The 25374-nt window shown below is 38.3% G+C and overlaps 1 pseudogene; it reads left to right on the top strand.

Moving 5' to 3' along the window:
- The first annotated feature begins 200 nt into the window (after positions 1-200).
- LOC115995268 lies at positions 201-20400 on the top strand (annotated as a pseudogene).
- The last annotated feature ends 4974 nt before the right edge of the window (positions 20401-25374 follow it).

The following is a 25374-nucleotide window of genomic DNA, read 5'->3' on the forward strand; positions in this document are numbered from 1 at the left end:
GGTTCAAATTTGTATGATCACCCTCTTCCTTCTGGCTACGCAACTTCATTGGTCATTCACTCATGGTTCTAGTGACGTAGTTAGAAAGGTGAAGGCATTTTATAATTTGTATATTACTTGATCCATTCACTTCATACAATCGAGTTCATTCACTAATCAGAAATTTATTTTTCATTAACACATATGCGTACATTGCGTACATGGGAGAGGCACTACAGTCAAAAACCTCTGCCACTAATCTTCATCACAACTTGCTTTCTTCAATTGTTGGAGGGTAAGTGGGATGACAAAATATCTAAACATTGCATGCTTATATCTACTCATATTTTAATTTAAACAATACTAGTTTTCCTTTTGTTTTTTTATTTTTTATTTTTTATTTTATTTATACCTGGAATAATTCATTTATAAATTTGTAAATGAGATACATAGAAAAGAAAAGGGAGAAGAGAGAAAACATTCAAGTTTACATGATTTTCTCATACACCTCTCATGAAAGTAAATTACAATGGAATCCAAATTTATAATAGAATTACATGCAAAAGTAAAAATAATCTGAATTTGAATTGCATATTAAATATTAATGTTCTCAATCCCATGATTTTTTCTAGTAATTAGTCCCTTAATTTGTTGACTAATCTGAAGATTTTCTCTAGGAATAAATGTCTTGATTTGTTCTCTCTTTCATGGAAAGTAATTGGGTGAAGTATAATTCATACATGGGTCAAAGATTTGGTGGTAGGGGACGGTTCCATAATGGTTAGGAACTTATCAATATGTATAGCATTGGGCTTTTCTGATGTTGTGGAAGCTACAAGAAAACAAACATTTTTTCTTTTTGAATGGAAAAAGAAACTAAACACGTTATCTTCTTAATGAAAACCTCAAATCCACAAGGTGATAGGTATCTGGAATCCACCAAAGAAAAATAATAGACAAATTCTGTATTTTTATAAATCTGAAAACTAAATTGTCTTGGAGGCTACAATATGTTTAAATAATTAAAAGAAAACCTAGGACAGCTAGCAATATGTTCAAAAGCCTAATTTGTGTTAAACACATAATTAGGTGGCAAAATATTAAATTTTTTTCCAAAAATAGCAAAATTGAGATAATTATGAAAATTGAAAATACTGTTTCTAAGAGATGTCCCAAAATAGATGAGACATTATTCTGATTTTTAAATTAAAAGTTATTAAAGAAAAACAAATATTACTAAAAATATGAAAAACACAGTTTTCGGGGCCTTAACAAAGGAATTTGACTAAATTTGGGTGACCCACAAGGATTAAGGCTCAAGTCTTTATCAAAATGCTGTTTCCTTTCAACTTGTCAAATTTTATGTAATTCCGACATTGTCACCCCGATTGCCTCTACTAGCACCCCCTTGATCTTGCGCCATGACTTCTAGTGCCTTGCTACTCTAAGAATGCCTGTACTATCTATTCTATATCATTTTATATGTATATAAAATTAGCTTTTAGGGTATAATCCATATATGATATAGCATCCCAGCATGCAACAAATTGAGTTTTTTGGGTAGACAATTAAACCATCAAGTATTGTTTTTTTTTTCAGTGGCCCTATTGCCCATAAGTCCATGATATATAGCTACACAAAGAGTTTTAACGCATTTGTAGCAAACCTATTGCCAGATGAAGTTGAAAGACTACAAGGTACACACTAAAAACATCATGTTACACGACATTTCTTTCTTTCTTTTTCTTTTTCTTTATTTCTCTTCAAGTGGTTGTCTTATATAATTTATATAGGTATATGCATCTTTTATAGAGAATGAAAATGTGGTGTCGGTGTTTCCTAGTAGAATTCAAAAATTCATACAACAAGATCATGGGATTTCTCATAGAGCTTTAACTTCCTCTATGTTACATGTCATCATGGTGGAATTTTGATAACTTATTTAATTTTTTATTTTTCCTCCTCTTATTTTTTAGGAATTTATATTGATGCTCCAAGTTTTGATGACAAAGGACTAGGACCTTCTCCGTCAAAATGGAAGGGTAGATGCCAAGTAGTAGGCAACTTCACCGGCTGTAACAAGTAAACAATCTCAATCTCTCTCCTCAATTATGACCAACCACAAAATAGTATGCCTAGATGCATAATAAAAAGTATGTTGCTTTATTCCAATCATAGCAGATCTTATCAATAATTCTAAAAATAAAATATTGTGTTTTAAACATTACTTAGGATAAAAATGAAATTTAAATAATACATCTTATTATAAAAGCAGAAGCTTTGACACCAATTTGTTGAGAATAGAGAAAGTATAAAGATCTATTTGTTGTATGTATCCAAATAGCAATGGGGTTATGAAAAATAGAAATAAAAAAAGAAGAAACAATCACACAGGTAACACTAAGACTTACATGGTTCGACTTATGGCCTACGTCCACAAGCGGTGTTAAGGAGAAAGTTTCACTAACAAAAGAGAGTACAAAGGTGGTACCAAAAGCACTCTCACAAAACCTAAGGCTCAAATACACCCAAAGAACTCGTAGACACCAAAGCACAAACAAAGTCTCGACTTAGAACTCTACCAAAGAATAGAGGAAACCTTTTCTAATAACAAAAGTTGGTGCTCACTCTGATTACCACCCATCAATTATAGAGGGTATTTGGTATCAAATGATACCATATCGGTTGTGTTAATGAGTAGTTATTTTTACATACATGTCTCTTGTTTATTGAATTTTGATATGGATGACATGGTATTATTTGATTCAAAATACTATTTCCATTCATTGCTATTTATACAAGTACAAGTTAGTTAGGGTAAAAAGCAAAACCTAAGTCGGTAACCACAAGTCCTAATTTAAGTAGGACAAGTTCAATGGGATATTATTCCATGTGGTGCACATAAGGTTGTTATAAAGCACATGATTCAAGCTATTCACGCATGGATCTTTCATTTAATTTCCAAGCTATTCACCCTTTTATGCAGCAAGGTAATAGGTGCAACATTCTACAACAATGACCCCGTAAGGGCCAAATTAGATCCAAATCCATCCCCAATAGATGATGATGGCCATGGCAGTCACACTGCATCCACTGCAGCAGGTGCCTCAATAGCAGGCGCAAGCTTTTACGGTTTAGCCAAAGGCATAGCTCGAGGTGGGGTTCCATCAACACGCATTGCAATGTACAAGGTGTGTTCGAACGAAGATTGCAGTGAGATAGACCTTTTGGCTAGATGGACGATGCCATTGATGATGAAATTGACTTGCTATCAATATCTATTGGAGCATCCTCAAGTAGCTTTTTTGAGGATCCCATTTCGATTGGTGCCTTTCATGCAATGAAGAGGGGGATTTTCACAGTATGTTCGGCGGGGAATGGTGGCCCATCTTTGTATACTGTGCAGAACATAGGTCCTTGAATAATGACTGTTGGTGCTTCTTCCATTGATAGGCTGTTCAGGACTTCAGTTAAACTTGGAAATAACCTACAAACTGATGTAAGTCTCTTCTTTCTTTTTGGGATGGCATACAAAGTTTTGCTACCAAAAAAAAATGATATAGCACTAGATTTATAGTAATATTTAATCTAACCAAAAATATGAAAATATTTCAAATGGAGATGATCCTGAAGCAACTTGTGGCATTAATTATGATGGTCTTGCTTAGTAAAGGAGTGCTTCCATCTAGGAACATGATAATTTTCTTTTTTACTTGAAACAGGTGGACTTCGTTTTATAGTTAAGATTTTAATTTTTAATTTTTTTAAAATCTAACTATGTACAGAATGTCACATTATTTAAAAGATTTTAAATGGGGATGATCGTAAATAAAACAACTCATCTCATTTAGAGTGTAATAATATTCAGCAATGGAGTGCTTTTATCTGGGAGCATGATCCTTTTCCATTTCTCTTGATCATAATCACGTTACATTTAATGGGGCATTGAATAACAGGGAATTTCCATCAACATATTTTCACCAAAAAAGAAGACGTACCCTCTAACCACTGCGGGATTAGCAGCCAATAGTTCTTTATCTCCAACTTCAACTCCCTGGTAATTAATTAGAGAGCACTTTCTATTTCATGATTTATACTGTAATTGAAGATCACCAAACCTAATATATATTCAGGGTCAGACTGTTAATATTAGTAGCACTAATCAATTAAAGAATTGTGCAGGTATTGTAGTGAAGGGAGCCTGGACGCGAATAAAGTCAAAGGAAAGATCGTGCTATGCAATGAATCAGCAAGTCAAACTTACATTAAGAGCATAGGTGCGGCTGGGGATCTCATATCTCTCGTAGAGAAGATAGATACCACCTTTACGTCTATCATCCCTGGTGCCTTTGTTGATTCTAGTTTTGCTTACAAAATTCTTGCATACGTCAACTCAACCAAGTAAGTAAGAAGAAACAGATTTATTATATAAAATGCCCCCCCTCCCCAATAATTGCTAGGAGGGTTGCTATTAATTTGAATTTTTTCTTTTTCTTTTTGTTGTGACCAAAGTATATAATCTAAGTTCATACTAATATAGAGCTAGCCTGTAGCCTAGTTTTTGATCCTATATATACCTTATACATTATTTAGGGTTCATTATAACTTGTAATTATTCAATTAATATAAAAAAATAACTTGATATATTAACATTCTTAATAGATTTTCTTTTTCAATGATAAAATTTTCAGAAACCCTCAAGCTATCATACACCAGTCCAAATCAATACGCAACACTGCTGCACCCTTTGTGGCTTCCTTTTCATGCCGAGGTCCATCCAAGATATCTCGCACAATACTTAAGGTAACCTTTTGCAATGATAAACATTCTAGGCATAAATTTGTGTACTTATTTTGAGCATATATACTAGTATGATGGTTTTAAATTATGTTTGATTTGCAGCCGGATATTGTGGCACCTGGGCTAGATATACTAGCTGCTTACTCTAAACTTTCATCAGCGACTAGGTCTCCTTCGGACGACCGGTTTGGTGTGTATAATATACTATCTAGAACTTCAATGGCTTGCCCTCATGTGGCTGGTGCTGCTGCCTACATCAAAACATTCCACCCTAATTGGTCTTCTTCTGCAATTAAATCGGCCCTAATGACAACTGGTTAGTCTCCTGAAATTCTCATGATGTGTTAAAGATGAGTGTCATTTTACAAGAACCATCATTATAATGGTGTCAATAAGAGGTTTTTAATTTTTATTTCAAATTCTCCAATGCCATCACACTGCTCATTGTTTACCAACAATATGTATAATATGCCAATTAGTTTAGTAGAAATAATACCCATCTTAATATGTTTCCATATGTTATGTAAACTGTTTGATTCAAATATAAAATCTTTACTATGAAACAAATTTTCCCCATGATTAATGGAGATGATTATTTTCTAATAAGAAATGTATGATATTCATTTTATGAGTAAAGTTAGGGATACTAGAAATTTTATTGCAAAATCATTACAAACCAATGTGTCATTATCCACAATATATATATATATATATATATATATATATGTCTATATATTAGTTATTGAAGATGCACCAATGAAATTCATATTGTCACTTTAGTTTGTAAATCTTCGGTAGCAAAATTTGTAATAATCTTTGTTAGGATTAGTGCCCTTAAATCCTATTGTATGATGCTATGTATGATATTATGTGTGACATTATGTATGACATGATGCATGACTTAATATTGTAATTAATAAATTTGTTTTATTATTATCTGAATAATGGTAACATGAATATTTGGACATTATCATATAGTCCATGAGATGCATAGTATGTGATTTATGTGAAAAGTCACAGAAGATATAAATTACAAGTTCTTTGTAAACTCAGAATTTAGTTCGTAGTCGGTGATGAAATTGGGCGTTTCATCTGCGAAGACTATAACATATCAACTAAGATGATTTGTCTTGATCATGGAAGTAGTGACTTCTAGTTGATATGTTGATATGTTTTAAGAGTTAAAACATATTGAACTGGACCGCTGTGAGATTTATTATTCTTGTAAAGACTGTCAATTGAATAATAAATCTCACGACTTATATTTGCATGAACTCTTAATCCTGAGAAAATAATGGACTTGATCATGAAGTGTAGGTTGCTTTGATATGTCAAGAGTGAAATCTAAAGTAACGGTCAAAACCTCATTATATTGGGCAGCCACATTTAGTGTTGATGGAACATATATTCATAAGATGGAATTCATAGTCTCTTAACGGAGATATAAAATATTCCCTTGAGATAAGTTTAATGGGTTTAGTTATTCAGAGAGTTAGGCCTAACCACTTTAGTAAGAAATTACTAAAGTATATATTTATGAATTGGATTTCATAAATATATGGTGAATAACTTAAAAGGATTAAACCGGGTACTCAAGGATTAAGATGTAGTAATTTATATAGTGATAGTCTACATTAATGACTTTGTATTACTACGAATATTTTATGAAGGGGTTGCATGTACAATAAAGTCTTGGGATATAATTTATAGATAAGGCCTAGAGTGCAACTATATTTATATAGTGGTATTAAATATAGTTAATGGTAACTTTGGACTTGTCAAGAGTTGACAGAAAAGTCTAAGGCCCATTGGAGCTAGTGTCTTATTAGTCCCTTTTGGTCCCACTCCAAACCACACACTTAAGCCCAATTGGAAAGGCCCAAAAGGTCAGCCCAATTAGATAATTGGTTAGATACAAAGGGAAAAATGTATAGAATTATATATATGAGAAACATCATTGTAAAATGGTGTAGGTGAGTGTATGTCACTCTCAAATTCATCATTTGTAACCAATTGAGAGTCCACACTTCTTGGGCGTTAGTGGAATTGGAGTGAAGATTAAAAGTATTCCCAAGTGCTTCAATCTTTGTTTTTGAAATTCACCGCTTCAAGGTATTCTCTCTTATACTTGAATTCTTAAATTTACATAGTGCATGTTATAAATTGTGAATGAAGTAGATCCGTTTAACTTTCCGCTACATATATGCATATTTCCAACAATCTTAACATTTGTATTCCTTCTATATAAACACATTGATCAAGATATAATCTCATATTTCCCAAAATAAGTTTTATATAAAAAAATTAGGCTTTTTGAGTGTTTTATAATTTTGCTTCTTGATTGATGATCAGCATTTGAATTGAAAATCAAGGATGACCAAACTGAGTTAGCATATGGGGCTGGCCAAATTGACCCCATTAGAGCATTGGACCCCAGTTTGATATATGACATTTCAACGTCCGACTATACCCGCTTCCTATGTAATGAGGGCTACACTGGGACACTGCGACGCTTGTTCACTGGAGAGATCACCAATTGCTCAAGTCTCCCAAACATTGGAGGACATGATGTCTTAAATTACCCATCCATGTATTTTCAATTTGTTAGGTTCTAAAGTTTAGGATTTTATGTATTTAGAACTCTAATGTGTATTGTTGGCAAACCATGATCAAAACAATGTGTTTAGAAGTGTTTAAAACTAGCTTAAAGTTGTATGTCAATGTAAAGTTGGAATCGAGTTTAAAGCAGGAAGCACTGTGGCTTTCGGCCTGGCTCGATCGATCGAAGCTTAGGCTCGACTGATCGAAGCTCAGGCAGATTGCTTTTCTGCAAATTCGTCCAACTCAGCCCTATTTATTTTAAAATGTTTTTAGGGTTTCTTATTTGTCATAAGTATAAAAGGCAAACCCTAGCCATGTTTTAGTGTTGCTCATATTTGTGGTTTGTGTAAATCTCTTGTAAGATCTAGAGAAGTTTTCCTTTACACAAACATAGGGTTTTCAAGGAGGAGATATTTTCTACACCTTGATGATTAATTCAGTTGCTACCATTAAAGCTTAAAGACTACATAAGCGGGTGTGCTTGTAGCTGGTGGGAATCCAAGAAAGAAGGAGTCTATGGATTCGGAGCTTGCACTGGTTGGTAGCAATAAGAAGTTGAGCGTGGGGGCTTGTAAGTCTTATTATATGAACTTCAATTCTTTCAAGATAGTGGATTCAAGTTTACCTTGAGGATAGCTAGGTTAAATCCTCCCTAGGTTTTTACCGGTTTGGTTTCCTGGGTGATCATATCTTGTGTTATTTATTTTCCGCTGCTTTGCATGATTTGATCTTTATTATTGTGATAACTTGGACTTGTTTAATTGGACTAAGTAACAACTCGGCTAATTACCTAGGTTTAATCAATTGTTTAAGGGGTCTAAAAACTGTCAAGTGGTATCAGAGTGGGTAGCTCTTTTGTTGTTGATCCTTTGATCACTGAGCTGATCCTTGACCCCTTTGGTATGGATTTTTGGAAATTCTTTCTGCTTATTCATCAACTTGCTTACTTTGTATATTTGTCTCTTGTTGAGTTTGTTAAATCTTTCCTTAAACATCTTGGTCTTATCATATGTGGTAATAATTATTTGTGTTACACTACCTTAACTACCTTAAAGGCACGTGATTCTTGTCTTTGGTATTTGGATAGTGGTTGTTCCAGGCATATGACAGGAAACAAAGGATTTGTTGACCCTCACAGACCGGATGATGTGTATAAATTGAAGAGAGCATTGTATGGTTTGAAACAAGCTCCATGGGCTTGGTATGATAGATTGACTGCACATCTTACTGAGCACGGCTTCAAAAGGGGATTTGTAGACACTACTCTCTTCATAAGAAAGGATAAGAACAGTTTTGTTGTAGCTCAAATTTATGTAGATGATATTGTTTTTGGTGCTACTAATGACTCTCTTGCTCATTCTTTTGTAGATGAAATGAAGGCAATATTTGAAATGAGTATGGTTGGTGAACTAACATATTTCTTAGGATTACAGGTGAAGCAAACGGATTCAGGGATCTACATCAACCAAGCCAAATACACAAAGAATCTAGTCAAGAGATTTGGACTGGACCATGCTGCCCATGCTAGAACACCAATGGCTGCCAATGCAAAACTAACGAATAATCCATCAGGTGAGTCTGTTGATGTTACAATATACAGAAGTATGATTGGATGTCTGTTATATTTGACTGTTAGTCGGCCTGATATTGCTTTTAGTGTTGGTGTTTGTTCTAGATTTCAGTCTAATCCTAAGGTTTCACACTTAAATGTTGTTAAAAGAATAATTAAATATGTTGCTGGAACTTGTGACTATGGATTATTTTATAGCAAAGAGTCTAATCTGTCTCTTGCTGGTTTTTCTGATTCTGATTGGGCTGGTAATGCTGATGATAGAAAAAGCACCACTGGTGGATGTTTTTATGTTGGTGCTAACCTTGTTGCCTGGATGAACAAAAAGCAAAATTCTGTGTCCTTGTCTACTGCCGAGGCAGAATATATTGCTGCTGGAAGTTGTTGCTCACAACTTCTTTGGATGAAAAAGGTTTTAACAGATTATGGGATATCCCAAGATACCATGGTGGTTTACTGTGATAACTCTAGTGCTATTGACATATCTAAGAACCCTGTTCAGCATTCTAAGACTAAGCACATAGAGATTAGATATCACTTCATTAGGGATCTTGTTGAAAGAAAAATTGTGTGTCTTGAGTATATTCTTACTGAGCGTCAGAATGCCGACATTTTTACCAAACCTCTTGATAGAAGTAAGTTTGAGACTCTTCGTCAAGTGATTGGTGTGATTCTGTGTCTCTGATTTGTCTTTAGCCTCTTGGTCCTTGTGCTTCATTGCTCTACCCTTTGTGACCATTGTTCTTTGGTTTTGTTTTTTTTGTGTCTCTAGGATTTGCATAGCATAACATTCATGCATTTCATTCTAGGTGTTTTTTATTTTTATTAAAAAAGAAAGAAAAAAGAAAAAGAAAAAACAATTAAAAAAAAAGGGAAAAGGAAGTGCATTTTGTTTTGCACTATTTTTCTTGGTTTTTAAGAACAAGGTTGGTCAATTTATTTTCACATAACATGTCTTTTGTACCTTGTTTAGCTTTGATAAGCTTATTTATTGCACTCTACTAGTTGAAGATTTGTAGTGCATGTTGTGTGGGAAAGATGTGTATGGTTTTTTATTACTATGTCTTAATCTTGAAGTCACATGTTTTTAAATGTTGGACTTGAACTAACATGTCTTTTGTACCTTGTTTAGCTTTGATAAGCTTATTTATTGCACTCTACTAGTTGAAGATTTGTAGTGCATGTTGTGTGGGAAAGATGTGTATGGTTTTTTATTACTATGTCTTAATCTTGAAGTCACATGTTTTTAAATGTTGGACTTGAACTTTTAGAGAAAGGCATAAATAACCATCTCACCACTGTTCACTAGCCAATTATGAACACCTTAGTACATATCATAAGATTTTGTGCTCGAGAAAGTGTAGCACATGCACAAAAAGAACATAAGGTGAAGCCTCAGTTAAAGTGGTTAATTCTTAAAATCAAAATTGGTGTGTACTATTAGGCTTGATACCAAACTCACATAACTTAAAATTGGAATGTATATTATGAGGCATAAATATAAGAAACTTACATGATTGCAAGCTTATGATCTAGGAGATGTGGGAGTTATATGATGTGACTCTTTAGGTGATAGTCTCTTTTAAATTCTTTGTGATGAATTTTGTAGACTTTGTGATTGATTGCTATTCACATATCACCTCACATGTATCTTAAGTCTTTGCTAGTCGCACACACTACACGAGTTATTCTTTGCTAAACATCGTACATGTTATTGTGTGTGTTTATGGTCTGACCAACCACGTTTTTGCAATCACTTTGAATTATGTGCAAACTAAATTTGTTGCTTGAAAATTTGTGGAGAATGCAAAATTTTGTTTTTGGGAATTTTGGGCTTAAAATTCTTGATTTGAAAAACATACCATCTCATACTCATGCATTTTTGTTCTTAAAATTCAATGCTTTGAGTCAAATCATCTTGTTTTTTCAAAAATTGTGTTTTTCCTCGAAAATGGTGAGTCTCTACCTGATTCAATCGGTCCATTCTGTTTTTCGACCGATCGAAATTTTTAAAATTTTTTAAAATTTGAGAGAGGGTGTCTTTGTCTGTTTCGACCGGTCGAGGATTATTTTCGACCGATCGAAACTCGCGCATCAGGTTTTTTAAAAGGCAAAATTGGACTTTTTCAAAGTCACTTTTCAAATAGTTTCTTGCTTTTCTCTCTCTCCGCGTTGGCTCTAGGCTCCACCATCCATTTTTTTTGTTGTTTTCCTTCAAGTTTTTTGCAAGGTTTTTGTCCTTGGAAGCCGGTAAGTCCCTTTTGCCCTTCTTTTTCAAGTTTATTTTCTTGTTTTCATGCATTTTTCATGCATTATCATGGGTATTTTCGGCATCTTCAAACTTATTGGGGTTTTTGATGATTCAAGCCTATTATTATGTAATTGATCAATGGGTTTTTGTGCCATGATGTTATATTGATGTTCCCTATAGTTTAATTTGATCAATTTTGTGGTTTTTGAAAAATTGGAAATTCTAGGGTTTTAAATTTGATCCGAATTGGGGATTTTGTCAAATTGGCTTAAATTGATGAAATTGGCTTATCCAATTGATGTATTTGGTCATTATTTTTGTTATTATATCATGTGTAATGATCAATTCGTCAATATTTCTCAAATTGATCAAGTGGTCTCTATAATTTTGGGGTTTTTGTGTTAAAAACCTTAATGTGCAAGCCAATTTTGTAATTTGAACCTTTTTTACTTAATTCACTGCATTAGAACATGCATCATGACATTTAAACTTGTTCATGCATCATATAGATTTTGATTCTATATTTTGTTTTTGTTTTAACTTGCAGTCTGCCCTTGGTTTTGGTTTGTGGTTTTTTGTTCTTTCACTCTGTGTTTTGATCCTTATCTTAGAACCATGCCTAGGAAAACTAGAGCTCATAGGACCACTTCCACTTCCTCTGAGTCTCCACCTAGGGTTGAGCTGTTTAAGAATGATAAGTGTAGAGAAGCCTATGACTCTTTGAACTGTAAGCGTAAGATCTGGTTTGAGCGAGCAGTTGTTTTAGATCAGCTTGATCCGGCCATTAGGGCCAATTTTGAGTCTAGAGGTTGGTTGCCTCTCTTAGAGATAGATCATCCACCCCCGACCGCCCTGATTAAAGAGTTCTACTCGAACCTCTCTTGTCACGTCTATGATTCCAACACCCTAGTTAGGAGTTGGATACGAGGTGTAGAGTTCACCATTACCCCTCGGGTAGTGGTTGAGGCTCTTAAGGTGCCGGTTGTTCGGGATGCTAACTATCCCTATGATGAGTCACCCTCTTTAGACATTGTCATGTCTTACATCACTGGGTCATCTATCCAGTGGGGTACTGATACTCAGATCACGTCCGCTGAGCTTACCGAGACGACCTATCTCTTCTTTAGGATTGTGTGTCATTCCTTGTGGCCTATCTCTCACTTCTATACCATCCCTTTAGAGCGATGTGTGTTTTTGTACGCCTTTGCTTCTGAAGCGTCCATCAGTTTTCCTCACTTGTTCCTTCGTTCTTTGAACGAGGTTCATAGGAGTTCTACCATAGGGCATGCGCTGATTCATCCTATTTTCATTCATAGGATTCTGATCTACTTAGGTCTAGATGGTTTTTCGTCGGGTGAGCCTGTTCATGTGATAGCTCCTATAGGTGCCACCTTTCTTCGTCAGAGGGCTGCTCAATTGAGAGTTGCTCTTCCTCGTACTAGAGGTGTGTCATCTAGTAGTGTTCCCCCTCCTCCCTCTTCTACAGGTACAGCTGTTGCTGAGACTTTAGGTGCTGCTGCTGATGCTGATGTTGTTGTTCCTCCACCGACTGCTTCGGATGATTCAGACATTCGTCGCACGTTGGATCATGTCTTGACCGTTCAGGCGGCTCAAGGACAGATTTTGGTGACGTACTTGATGAGATCCGTGCCTTGCGTGCGGAGTTGGCGCAGTTTAGACCACCTCTCTTTTGATGATGGATATCTTGTCTGCCCTTTGGCATTCCGTCACAAAAAGGAGGAGTACTTGTAGGTTTTTTGTTTTCAGGGGGAGATTATTTGTTTTTGGTTGGAGCTTGTGGAGTTTTAGATTGTATCTAGGTGCTTCCCTATGTACTTAACATTTTTAGTTCTTACCTTGTTTTTGATGGGATATTCATGTTAAGGGGAGTTTTATGTTTTTGTTGGTACTTTATTTTTTTCTTGTTTCAAATTGCTTATTGATTTATATTTATGAGTTATTCATTGATATATGTCTTTATTTGTGTGTTGTTTGAAATCAAGAAGTTATTTTGTTTACTTGTATTATTTCCACACATGCGGTTATGCATTTTGTTTAGTGTTTCAAGAAATATACAGGTTGATTCAATTGAACTGCTGTCTACACTTGCAACTGATGGATAGTAGTTAGGATTGAATTTGGTTTATGAGCATTATTTTGTAAAGGGCTTTTCATTTTGTAAACTTTAAGCTTCTAAGTTGTGTTTTGTCACGGATTGCCAAAGGGGGAGTTTGTTAGGTTCTAAAGTTTAGGATTTTATGTATTTAGAACTCTAATGTGTATTGTTGGCAAACCATGATCAAAACAATGTGTTTAGAAATGTTTAAAGCTAGCTCAAAGTTGTATGTCAATGTAAAGTTGGAATCGAGTTTAAAGCAGGAAGCACTGTGGCTTTCGGCCTGGTTCGATCGATCGAAGCTTAGGCTCAACCGATCGAAGCTCGGGCAGATTGCTTTTATGCAGATTCGTCCAACTCATCCCTATTTGTTTTAAAATGTTTTTAGGGTTTCTTATTTGTCCTAAGTATAAAAGGCAAACCCTAGCCACATTTTAGTGTTGCTCATATTTGCGGTTTGTGTAAATCTCTTGTGAGATCTAGAGGAGTTTTCCTTTACACAAACTTAGGGTTTTCAAGGAGGATATATTTTCTAAACCTTGATGATCAATTCAGTTGCTGCCATTAAAGCTTAAAGACTACACAAGCAAGTGTGCTTGTAGCTGGTGGGAATCCAAGAAAGAAGGAGTCCATGGATTCGGAGTTTGCACGTGGTCGTGTCAGTAAGTTCTACTGGTTGGTAGCAATAAGAAGTTGAGTGTGGGGGCTTGTAAGTCTTATTGTATGAACTTCGATTCTTTCAAGATAGTGGATTCAAGTTTACCTTGAGGATAGCTAGGTTAAATCCTCCCCAGGTTTTTACCGATTTGGTTTCCTAGGAGATCATATCTTGTGTTATTTATTTTCCCCTGCTTTGCATGATTTGATCTTTATTATTGTGATAACCTAGACTTGTTTAATTGGACTAAGTAACAACTTGGCTAATTACCTAAGTTTAATCAATTGTTTAAGGGGTCTAAAAACTGTCACAGTTTACCAACGCTAAATCTAGTATATCAGCCATCTTTCATAGGACAGTAACAAATGTGGGCTCTAGAAAATCTATATACAAGGCAACTGTCAGGGCGCCGAAGAATCTCAAGGTCACTGTTATTCCAAATAAGTTGACTTTTAGTCACTTGAACCAGAAAAAATCTTTCCTGGTTGCGATATAGGGACCACCACAATTGCTTTCAATTAACCAAATGACAAGTTTATCAGCATCATTGGAATGAAGTGACAGTACACATAGAGTTAAGAGTCCCATATTCATTACTTTGACTCAGCCATGATAGATGTTGGTGAAATTTCTAAGGCCTAATGTCTAATTTCTTTGTTTTTGAGAAGAAAGGCCTAATGTCTAATAATGCAGATCTTCTGCTTACGCTACCCCCCCCCCCCCCCCCAAAAAAATCATCTATTATTTGTTATTTAATGGGTTTTATTTCAATGCAAAAGAAATAAACATATTTTTATTTGCAGCTTACCATTTTGTTGTGTTATATAAATTAATTGCACAAATACATTAATTAAAAATGGCTAAAAATATGTCATTGATGATGATTATGGCCTTATTTAAAAAATTTATGACAAAAGAGTGCTCCAATGAGTGCTCACTAGGTAGCTATATAGAGCACTGAAAAGGAAGAGATTTAATAAATTATTTCTTACAAATTGCTGCTCGGACGTTCATCCCAATAGAGCAAGAGATTTAATAAATTATTTCTGACGACTCCCATCTTTACCTTACTCACATAGTTGCTCGCATAAGTTTGGCACAAAACACCTTTAACTTGGCCACTCAGTGCATAAAAATTGAAGCTTAAGTCCAAAAGAGCAAAGTTATCCCCTTATGTAATCTCATAATTATGAACACATTAATCTTTCTTGGTTATAGGCATGACTGCTACTTTGATCTTGAAATTCCCTTCAACCTCAACTTCTATCAAGTTAGTGTTGTGAAGCCTTGTGATTGCAAAACTTGGTTATGACGTGGACTCTCACTTAGTGCCTTCACCATCAAGTTATGAGTTCACCATTGAAACCTAGGGAAAGGTGATCATTGGAGTCGTCCCAAATAAATGAATTCTTGGCGCCAATGAAGAGAGGGTGGATGTCAAAATTTTATCTCATTTTTATTTTTCTACTTCTTTTTATTTCTTTATTTTCAATTTGTCAATTTGAATTCATTGTTTTCATAAAAGCCATAGTTACTTTACACTATATTTAATTATGAAGTTTCTAGGGTATGTCATAAACTTGATCAATGATTTAAATGATTTCTTGACAAAATTTTGTTTTAATAATTTCATAAATTATGTTATATATCTTTAGGCTTTTATTATTATTATTATTATTATTATTATTATTATTATTATTAATGGTAGTTTACTAACTTATTCATAAATTTGTTACTTTCAAATAATTAAGTTTAACCACAAAATAATCATTAATAATATTCCCGCACATTGCATGGATCTGTGATTAGCTATATATATATATATATATATATATATATTAATAGGTGAAACTCAGAGAAATTTCAATTAGAATTCTAAATTAGAGTTACACCAGCTCGTTGGATTCCTCCTCAGGATACGTTCTATAAAGCAAACTTTGATGCGGCTATATTTGAAGATTTGGGTTGTGCAAGTTTGGGAGTGGTGATCAGAGATTGTCATGGCCATGTAATAGCTGCCTTAAGTTAGAAAATCCGGAAGCCTAACTTAGTTGAAGTTGCTAAAGCGTTAGCTGCTTGCCGAGCTGTTGTGTTCGCAAAAGAATTATGTTTTTTTAAGGTGATTGTGGAAGGGGATTGTTTGAGGGTGGTGCAGGCCTTGAAAGCAAAGGAGAGGTGTAACACTCTGTATGGGAATATAATTGAAGATGCACGCAATCAAATTTTATCCTTACAGTTTTGTCAATTTCAGCATGTTCGCCGGGATGGTAATAAGTTGGCACATGCTCTAGCTAGGAGAGCGGTTTCATCCGCAGATTTTGATGTATGGGTAGAAGATCTGCCTAGTGAGTTGGAGGTTGTATTCCAATCTGATTTACCTTAATAATATTGACTTACCGTTTTCTCAAAAAAAAATTGGAGTTCAATTTTGCAAAATACGTCTAAATTTATGTGAGGACCACATCATAATTATCTTTCCAAGTGTTCAATTAAAATTTGAAATTAAACTCCAATTTTACTCCATGTACCTAAATTTATGTGGAGACACCATAAATATCATATTCAAATCATGTACAAAATTAATTGTCTTAGAAGAACATATATAACAAATTTGCTTGACAGATTTTGAAGTTTTCCCTTTAATATAACACATACACACTCTTTTTCGAGTATATATTATTTGCATGCCCAAAATATATGGCTATTGGGCCTAACCTCTACTTGGGCTCACAATCTATTTGTTTTGTGGGCTTCTGGGTTTCCTACTGTGGGTGATCCTTTGCTCGGCAGACCCAAACATACTTCTATTTCCTCAAGCCTTTCTCTCTTCTTAACAAAACCACTCCTTTGTTTTCTCTGAGTATTTACTCTTTTTTCCCAGTACTCTTCCCAGAATTGCCAACCCCCAATTCCTCATTCTCATCTCTTATTTATAGCTCAAGATTAGTGGAAGGGTTATGATTACTTTAGGTTATTAGTGGGTTTGGAGGTCCAATTCCATTGCCTTTAAGTGGGTGTTTAGGTGGGAGTAGAAGGAGTGGCATTGGAACTGCTTCCTTCCTCAGAAAAGCCGCATGGTAGCAATACTCTCTAGGGTACTGTTGGGCAGCCGGGAGGCGGTACCCCAAGCAATCACTATCTTGTTCAGGATAAGGTTGACTGGGCAAGGTCCTGGTGATGGAACATAATGCGTATAGATTAAGAGTATTCGCCCAATGGGCTCTGGGGTGGCATGAGGCCTGGCCTATGGCCCTAGAGGGCTTAGGGCTTAGAGTCGATCAAAGGGGTTGGGGTCATAGGTCATGCCATTGGATCGAAGTTCAGGGCCCAAGTGGGCCTAGGGATCCCTATGCCATACATTAACCCCCCTTGATTCGTGCCCAGTCTCCGGGAACGAATCAAGGACACTAAAAGAAAGAAACTATCTGGGAAGTCCAACGGGCAGATACTTGGCCATTGAAAGCCTCATTAATGCGCCCTTAAAAGGAGCACTGTATCTGGCTATCTGGTTCAGCCATCATCATTGCCTGACGGTTCATGAATTGAGGCAACGCGCATGGTAGTTACCATGGGGATTTGTAGGGTTTCCCACTCTTCATTTATTAAATGTTATTTACTCCTCTGTTGGACCTTATAAATAGTTCTCTCTAAATCTCTTCTTCACTTTTTGCATTCTTCGTTTTTCATACTCCCTCTCTACTGAGCATACTTCCTTCGTGCGTTCATCCACCAACCCAGAACACTTTCTCTCCTTAGAGCCCACAGTAAGTTCCCTCTGCCTTTCTTCCTACTTTTTTTCTTCTTTAAGTTTTTCCTTAATTCTAGTTCAAGAATCTTAGTTTAGGAATGGGCTATTCCCATCTTCTATCTTCAGAAGCGTCCTTGGCCAGCTTTAGAATGGCCTACAACGTCCTTAAAGATGTTGACATTGCCTACTGTCACGAAGGCGATATCAACATCCATAGGTGCCAGTGCTTAAACACTGTGTTCTTTCCCTTGATGGCTATCCTCAAGGGTGGGGTTAGGTTCCTCGTTGACCCTCTCATTATAAGCACCCTTAGATTCTGTTAGGTTCTAAAGACTTAGAAACTAATGTATTTAGAACTCTAATGTGTATTGTTGGCAAACCATGATCAAAACAGGTTGTTAGTCTTGTTTAGACTTGCTCAAAGTTGTGTATTTTATGTAAAGTTGGAATTGAGCTGTTGCAGAAGTATTAGTGCATTTCGGCCTATCTTGATCGATCGAAGAACATGCTCGATCAATCAAATCTCGGGCAGAATGTTTTTTCAATAGATTTTTCCAACTTAGCCCTAGCCTATTAAAATGTGTTGGGTTTTATGTTTTGCCCTAAGTATAAAAGGAAAACTCTAGCCACGTTTTTCTGTTGCTCTATTTGTTGTGTGTGTGAATCTCTTGTGAGATCTAGAGGTGGTTGCCTTCACACATGCTTAGGATTATCAAGAAGAAGATTTGATTGAGAGCTTGATGATCATTCAGCTATTGCACTGAAAAGCTTAAAGAAACACAAGTGGGTGTACTTGTACTTGCTAGAGAATCCAAGAAAGAAGGAGTCCGTGGTCTTAGAGCTTGCACGTGGTCGTGTCAGTAAGTTTCTAATGGTGGGTAGCAATAGGATGTTAGTGGTCTAAGTCCTATTGTAAAACTTCGATTCTTTCATAGTGGATTTAGGTTTACCTTGAAAATACTTAGGTTAAATCCTCTCCAGGTTTTTACCAGTTTGGTTTCCTGGGTCATCATATCATTGTGTTATTTATATTTCCGCTGCTTTGCATAATATGATTATATGTTTGTGTTAACCTAGATCTGAAACTTGGACTAAGTAATCACTTGGCTAATTACGTAGGTTAATCTGATTGTGGTTTTAAGGGGTCTAAAAACATACAGATTCTATGCCTTTGCCTCGCCCAACTCCCCCCTAATTTTTACCAAGTGGTGAGTTGCGTTAGTCAATTGAACCAATTGTTTGGGTTGCAACTGAACCATCACGACATCAACTTTATGTATAGTTTATGTGGAAACATTAGGTCAGATTATTATTTAAAGACTAAGGATATGAGGGTACAGCTTATTTCATGCCTACCTGACTCGAATAGAAACTCGGCTGGAGAATTTGTTCGGGTGAGCGGCAACTGGCTTGCTGGTGAGCTCCCTATCCGCTCTTGCTACATGATGTTGGTTGGTACCGAGCTTCTTTTATTTGTTAATTGTGCGTATGATTATTTTGATCGAATGGTCACCAACCAGTTTTTATATTGTTTCTATGCAAAAAGCAAGAGGTTCTGACTAGACCTTAAAGTTGTGCATGTTAAAGACCTAAACTTCGTATTTAGGTCAAAAATTTTTGTTCACTCGGACGGACAACTCCGAGCATCTTATTTGGTCCTCAATGTAGAACCTGTGTATTCTACCTGGCAACCCTTCGGGCCAGCCTTATTGGTGGACAACCCGTTGCTGTCTTATACTGACGTCTGACACGCCAACTTTTTGCCGCCTTCCCTAACGACTGGTGAGGCTCAAGACCTAGGTCCTAGATATATCACCGCAAAGGATCTCGCACCGGTGAGGGACAAATCAGCTGAACGTGTATCTTGAAGCCGCAGAGGCCACATACTTGTTGAGCAGCCTGAAGCCCCAGTGCAAGTTACTAAGCCAACGACAACTGAATTTGTGCAATCCTCGAGAGCCGAATCTGATACCGATAAAGAAGAAATGGTGACAAGACGTGCATTAACAGTTGATTGATTTGTGCTAGGTGCACGGTCCATGACCCGACAGCAAGAATCCCAAGGTAGGGACCTGAATCCCCCTCATCCTTCTCCTTCTAGCCGTTCCCAAAAGAGGCAGCATATAACCAAGCAACCCTCCACTGGTGTAGGGGATGCGCCATCAAGGACCTCTCTGCGAGCTTCTGGTGGGATTACCATTAGAGAATCTCACGGTGATGTTCAGCCAACCTCACAAGTCAAGTCTCACGTTGCTTCGTCTTCTCAGCAGGGCCTTCGTCTTCATGCTCGGTAGTGAGCCATTGTCGGTGTCCGTGGGTGTGAGGGTGTGGGGGGCGAGTGTCCCAAAGTCTGGTCCATGGATTGCTGCTGCCCGAAGACATCCACTTTCTCTCGGGTGCGAATGATGAATCACTAGCCAAGCGCCTTCAGTGGCATACTATAGTGGCAACATGTCTTCTTACCCTTCTTTCTTTTATTATGTAGCATGTATATTCCCTTTTTCCCTTACAGTTATGGCTTTCATGCAATCAGGCTGCGCAGTTGACCCATCTCATTGAAAGGAGGCTGAGGGAGGATACTGAGGATGTCGAGCGTGAGAAGGCCCTCATGGTGAAGGATCAGAAAAAGGTCGCCAAGGTTGCTAAGAAGAAGGCCCAAGCATCAGAGAAGGCTTAAGCTTTGGCAGAGAATGGGAAGGCGGAGCTAGAGATGAAGCTTAAGGGGACCGAGCTTAAGCTGGCGAAGGCAGAGAGCTTGACTCTTGCACGAGCTGAGGAGATTGCCGACTTAAAGGTTGCTTTGGAGGCTTGTGAACACAAGTGGTACAACAAAGGTTTCGTTGATGTGGAAAATTTCGTGAAACCTATCAACCACCAAGCTCAAAGGCTCTCATTCGGGGAAGGGTGGCTGGCCACCCTACAAGCTATGGGGGTTCCTGAGGATTCTCCATTAAGGAATCCTGACTAGATCCCTTTCCCGGACCCTACTCCCCCTATTCAGAACCCCCTAAATGCCGATGAGGAAAAAGATATGGCCAGCATGATGGAGCTGGTGCAGGAAATTGACTCCCATGTGGAGTTAGTTGACCTAGAAGCCACCAATGGCATCCGTGTAGGTGATCACTCCGAGGGCGATCAAACCTAGCCTCCCACCAAGGGCATGCCTCTGACATTGCTCACTTTTCCGCACATACTCATTATGATCCTTCTGCATTTGAGGCCACCAAAATCCTTGGGTCATTGCCCGATGAGCTAACAAACATCCCCCTACGTGATTGTCGCACACCTCGCATGTAGCTCAGCCAGTAGCTGCTCGACCTTACTATGGTGCAAGCATTGCAGGTAGCTGTTCAGCGTACTTTTTCTGCTTCCTTCTCATCATCCGGCACATGGTCCTCAGCTAAGAAGTTGATAATCAGATCCATCCAACACAATTCAACCATTGCCACTAACGAGTCACCTACTCCTACACTGATACTTGGTTCTGCTACCAGCTCCACTTTTGTTAATCAAGGGATTCCCTTGGTTGACGATGACGCCAATGTGGCCAATGAGTCAGCGTGTCGGTTCTGCCCCCATTGCCACCTGAACTATTTTGACACTAAAAAAGCAATCCATAGTTTGCTTCACCAGCCATAAGTACTCCATCATCTGAGGATCCTTGGCCTTGAAACTTCCTTTTACCTGATTAACCACCAACCTAGAATCTGAATCGACCTCTACCTCCTTAGCACCTAGGTCTGATACAACTCTTAGCATGGCTAGCAAGGCCTCATACTTAACTTCATTGTTGGAGACTTTAAAGCCTAACTTGAAGGAATGTTCCAACTTTATTCCTTTCGGGGTGATGACTATGATCCCAACCCCGACTTCTAATGAGCTAGATGCACCATCCATGAATACCTTCCACAAGATCACTTCTATAAGGCAGACCATCTCCTTCCCCTCTCTCAGGGAAAACTCTACAACAAAATCAGCTAGGACCTGGCCTTTCACTAAGTTCCTTAGTCTATACCTAATATCAAAAGAACCCAGTCGAGTTCCCTACTTTGCTATTCTTCCCGTGAAATCAGATCTTTTCAATAATGACTGTAGGGGGTATTTGGTCAACACGTAAATGGTGTGGCTTGAAAGTAATGGGGTAACTTCCACGTAGCATGTACTAGTGCTAGCACCAACTTCTCCAATGGAAAATATCTTGTCTTGGCATTAACTAGGGTTGCACTGATGTAGTAATCTGGTTGTTCTACTCCTTGGTCTCTCAGAAGCACGGCGCTTACGACGTGCTTGGATACTCAAAGATACATGAATAATTCCTCCCTGAGCTCTGGGACTGTCAACATTGGTGCCCGCACCAGATATTCTTTCAAATCCTAAATAGTCTTCACTCCATTGAAATCCCTTCCACTTCTTTAAAAGCGGGTAAAATGGTCGGCAACGGTCGATGAACTTGGAAATGAACCGATTAAGGGCGGCCAACATGCCGATCAGTACTTAGACTTTCTTTGGATTGTTCGGTAGTTCAAGGAATTTTACTGCTTCAATCTGGTCGGGGTTGACCTCTATTCCTCGATTAGTGATCAAATACCCCAGGAACTTGCCAGCCTTCACTCCGAAAGCACACTTCTCGGCGTTGAGTCATAGTTTGTGCCATCAAAGAACTTAGAACACTTTTTTGAGGTCGCCAATATGCTGCTTTTTCTGCTTGCTCTTTACCACCATATCATCGATGTAGACCTTGACGGTGCGACCAATCTTATCTCTGAACATTCCAGTCATCATCCGTTGATATGTAACACCAACATTTTTCAACCCAAATGGCATTACAGGATAATGGTAGTTAGCATTGGGTGAGATAAACATTGTTTTCTCCTGGTCCTCAGCTGCCAAGGCGATCTGATGATAACCCTGAAAAGCATCAAGAAAGATCATCCTTGGGTGCCCATAAGTGGCATCTACCAGCTGATCAATCTTTGTCATAGGAAATGGGTCCTTCGGACATGCCCGATTCAAGTCGGTAAAGTCGACACAGACCCTCCATTTGCCATTCTTCTTTTTTACCACCACGGTATTTGTAAGCCACCCCGGGAAAAATATCTCCCTTATAGCTCTGGCTTCCTTCAGTTTCTTAACCTCTTGCCTGATGGCTTCAACATGCTCTTTAACTGATATCCTTAGCTTCTACCTTTTGGGAGGGTACAACGGATCCACATTGAGCTTGTGAACTATGAACTCAAGGTCCACCTCGAGCACTTCATACGGGTTCCAAGCAAACACATCTATATTCTGTACAAGAAATAGCAGCATCTCTACCTTCTCTTCCTCGGCTACACATGACCCTATTAAAAAATTCCTATCATCATCTAGTAATATCCTTACTTTCACTAAATCCTCGGCACCGCTAGCCCCTACCTCATCTTGGGGCTCCTATAATTGCTACAAGGGAGTCTCCTCAGTTGACTCATTTGGCTTAGCTCCCTGGTCAACCACGACTACCAAGCACTACCTGGCCACTTGCTAATTACCTTTTACCATGGCAATACCTTGCTCGGTGCGAAACTTGACCTTCACATGCAAGGTGGATGGTACCGCCCCCATTGCATGAATCCATGGCCTTCCAAGAATCGTTATGTACGGAGAAAACGAGGCAACCACTATGAATGTTACCATCGTCTCCCTACCCTCCATGTTCATGGGAAGTGAAATCTGCCCTTCTAGGATCACCATTTGGCCATCAAACCCCATCAAGGGCATGTCATACCTAGATAGGTCTTCCTTCTTTAAACCAATCCCCTTATATAGGTCAGGATATATCACTTCAGTGCCACTCCTCTAATCTATCAATACCTTCTTTACTATAAAGCCATTTATCTGGGCCGTAACTACCAAAGCATCGTCATCGTTAAAAGTAATAGGCTCCCGAGTATACTTCAACTTCTTCTCGGAAGGTTGCTCATCCATGCCACTCCCCCCCAGTGCTACAGTCAATACAACCCTTCTCCTTGACTCCTGGGTGCCTCTTGGAGCTACATGGATGACTTCTATCACTCCCAATGGGGGTGGGAGGGGATTCCCTCGAAGCCATGCACCCTGCCCGGTTTCTTGATTCTTCAGATCCATCACAAATTCCTTCAGGTACCCCACCTTTACCAACTCCTCTAGATGATCTTTTAACACCCTACACTGCTCAGTAGTATGCCTCTTTATCTCTATGGTAAGTACAATATAAGTTTTGGTTTCTACTGGACGGGCCTTCTCCCATCTTGTTCAGCCACCGAAGATATGGTTCATTCTTCATTCGATCCACAATCCTGCGTACCGGTTCCTTGAAGGCCACATTCACCTCTCCCATCTGTGGCCTCGGCTCTTGAATCCTCAAATCCTTCTGGAGCCTAATTGGAAGCTCATATGCTAAGGATGATTTATGATCGGGGCCTTGCCCTTATTCTGTAACCGATCGTCTTCTAACCGTTTATATTCCTCAATACACCTCATCAACTGCCTCATATCCTCGTGAGGCCTCCTTGTCAACGATTCCCGTAGTCCGAAATCCTCAGGCAACCCCATCCGAAAAGTACTCACCATGATCTTTTCATTACCTCCGTCAATCTCATTGTACAATTCCCAGTATCGGCTAGCGTAGTTGCAGAGGGTTTCCCCAGCCCCCATTTTCATTGAAAGCAATGCATCCACAAGCTGTGGGACTCGGTTACAAGTCATGACCCGTACACCAAAATCTTGAATCAATTTGGAAAAACTACATATCGAGCATTTCCTTAACCCATTGAACCATCTCAGAGTAGTGGGGCTGAGGCTTAAGGGAAACACTTTACACATCAGTGTGTCGTTATGAGTGTGTAACGATATCATTTGAATGTAATGGCTTATGTGTTCTACCGGGTCCGTCTTTTTATCATAAGAATTGAACGGTAGCCGTGTAAATCTGCTCAACGTGGATGCTCTCTCAATGTCCCTCGAGAATGGTGATTAGGCAGCTTGGAGTAATACACGGCTCATAGCGTCCATTGCCACATTCTGAGGTCGCCTCTCCTTCGAGGAAATCGAGTCCCAATCTGCATATTCCTATGAGCGATTCTAGTGCTGTGAGACCCAGATTGATGGGACCCTGCTCCATGATGATCCTCGACACTAGCCGACCTTTCCCTTCGCTCCCTGTGGTCCTTTCTCTGACGCCTACCTCTCGCTTGCAACTCCAAATCCCTGACCAACCTTTGGAGGCACTCTAGTTCCTCATCCCTATCCCTTTTTTCAAAACAGTTATGCCCCGAAGCGCCAGACATTGTCCAGTACGTTTGAAATGACCCTTCTCTGAGGTCGGACTGCCCTTCCTCCTCATGCTCCCTATCTTCGTGCCTTTTCTGCCTCCCTTCTCGCCACGTAGATCCTTGCGAAGACCTCCCAGAGCCACTTTCAGCATATCTCCCTGGTTGACCCTCAAACATTTTCTCGTGCACGTTTTGATGGAACCACAGCTACGTAGGAGATTCCCACAAACGAAGCAAATTGTGCGTGCCCAAAATATATGGCTATTGGGCCTAACCTCTACTTGGGCTCACAGTCTATTTATTTTGTGGGCTTTTAGGTTTCCTACTATGGGTGGTCCTTTGCTCAGCAGACCCAAACATACTTC

This window comes from Quercus lobata, chromosome 1 (assembly GCF_001633185.2).
Source record: "Quercus lobata isolate SW786 chromosome 1, ValleyOak3.0 Primary Assembly, whole genome shotgun sequence".
NCBI classification, from domain to species: Eukaryota; Viridiplantae; Streptophyta; class Magnoliopsida; order Fagales; family Fagaceae; genus Quercus; species Quercus lobata.